This window comes from Gavialis gangeticus, unplaced genomic scaffold (assembly GCF_001723915.1).
Source record: "Gavialis gangeticus isolate Ggan-Ray unplaced genomic scaffold, GavGan_comp1, whole genome shotgun sequence".
Taxonomy (NCBI): domain Eukaryota; kingdom Metazoa; phylum Chordata; order Crocodylia; family Gavialidae; genus Gavialis; species Gavialis gangeticus.
Genome location: NW_017729000.1, coordinates 11,183,438 through 11,185,495, shown reverse-complemented (window position 1 = coordinate 11,185,495; position 2,058 = coordinate 11,183,438). Strand labels below are relative to the sequence as shown.

The 2,058-nt window shown below is 46.3% G+C and overlaps 1 protein-coding gene across 4 annotated transcripts in view; it reads right to left on the bottom strand.

The window, feature by feature from the left end:
* The window catches only part of LOC109289944 (core histone macro-H2A.1), a 71,292-nt gene that overhangs the window by 68,368 nt on the left and 866 nt on the right, over positions 1-2,058 (bottom strand). The gene's annotated exons all lie outside the window — the stretch shown is intronic.

Genomic DNA, 2,058 nt, shown 5'->3' with positions numbered 1-2,058 from the left:
AGAGACTACAAAATAAAAAAAAATGTTACCATGAAAGAATGATTCAAAAATTGCTCCAAAATGCTTGACATTTTGGAAGCAGGCAAAAAATGCAGTAAAGAGGCAATGTGGATGCTTCCAAGGTGAAATCAAGCTGAAGAATGAAACCTCAGATAAACATCAATGCTGTCTGGCTGTGTTCAGGTGCACAAATGATAAAACAGAAGATACAAAACTTCCCTGGCGCAGAGGCCAGGCAAAATGTGATTCTTACTGTACTCCTTCCCCAGTTGAAATGCAAGAACTCTGGACTTCACTCTCTCCAAAGCGGGAGTGGGAAAGATGGTGTAACCAGGGACTCTCACACCTATTATCTGCCATAGTGAGCTGGGCAAAAGAAGGGGAATGAGTTTTCCTTCTCCCAAGTGGCACAGTAGCCAAGCACAGGACAATGAACCTCTGACTCCGAAAAGGGGTTTTAGGCAGTAGCACAAAAACCAGCCTCAACTGCTAATTTTGAGAGAGAAATTTAAATCTAAACTCTGATTCTGAAATGGCAGTTTTCTACCTGTGCTGCAGAGAGAGACCTCGGAGAGACCTCGGTACAGAAGTCCCATGTCCAGAGGAATCTGTCCTGCAGGACTACAATAATTTTAAGGAACCCAATGTGAATGTTTTGGGTTTGATTTCCTTTAACTTTGATCGTTACAACCCACACTTCTGCTAATCCAAAACTAAAATGAGGAACTCTTTCAAGATCTTCCACTGCTTATGTCCCTAGGTCAGATACGCTCTCAGTTACATTACAGTAAACAGGCAGCTGCATTTCGTCCAGAATGTACAATCTGCATTTGGCTTTACTGGCAAAACAGAACCATACATAATTTATATCTAAATAAAGACACCTTATAGGAACTCAAGTGGCCTTAACTGCATCACTGTAACTGCACCCTAGCACAACAAACAAACTTGGAATTAAAATTTAGCTCTAAACTGCAGACACTTCTGTTTTTTTAACTCTTTAAACAAACAAATATCTGGTATGGTTTAAGGACCACTCAGTCCAACCTATCTGTGAACAATGGCATTTAAAATAGCAGAAACATGATAGTCAGAGAAATAGTAATCCTTTTGTTTATGCCTGTCTCCAGGATGGTTACCAGAACCCAGGTGTTGCTTCCCTAATGAGATTCTCCTGCTCTTGGGCTGGTTTATTCCTAGGAAACCCTTAGGAAGGAGGAGGTGCTCCCCCTGCAAAGTTCCCTACACACCTGTTGCTAAGTGACAGCCACACTGAATCTCAGGGAATTTGTTCTGAAGGTCAGAGCATGAAATCATCAGCTGTTACACAATTCGACAGCCATCATCTCCTGCCCACCAACACCGAAGGGGGTACTTCAGATGTAGACGGGCGTCACTGAACCACATCTCTTCCTATCTGTCCACTTAAGATTCAAATGTCAGCATGGGGCCTCCTACTTCTAAAGAACACACCGAACTACTTCTTTTCTTACTTCTAAAGATCACGCTGAACCCCTCCTGCAAATTATGGGAAGATGCAAAGCATGGAAAGGGGGGTACTTGATCCTGCCACTTTCTTCACGTGTCCATCCCCAGTGAAACCCAAGCACTTCTGCTTTGCATGGTTGTCTGAAAAGCCTGCATTAACCTGCAGGCTTGCAGCCTGGGTGCAGCGAGGACACCCACACCCAGGCATGCTCAGCACAGCTTGCACAACCCCTGCAGGCTGGCACCATGCAGCCTTTAGAAGTGACAGCTTTACCGAAACATGCTCGACCCCTCTCCCCAGACAGGTTTGGTCTTCCCCACTGAAACAGGCTGCAGCCCTTGGTTTGCCACTGACAGGTCACTGGGCAGGGGGCTAGCAGGTAGTCCTGGCTGGCAGGATCTCCTGCTTCCTTTTCCTTTATGCAAGCAACCAACTCTGGCCCCTGCTCTCCTCCTGCCCAAGTGACGGGAGTGACAATGTCTCCTGCTGCTGCTTTGCAGCCCGGCTCCCTGTGTCGCTCCACATCATCTTCTCCTGGCCAATGACCTGAGGTGGGAAGGGGGGGGGGG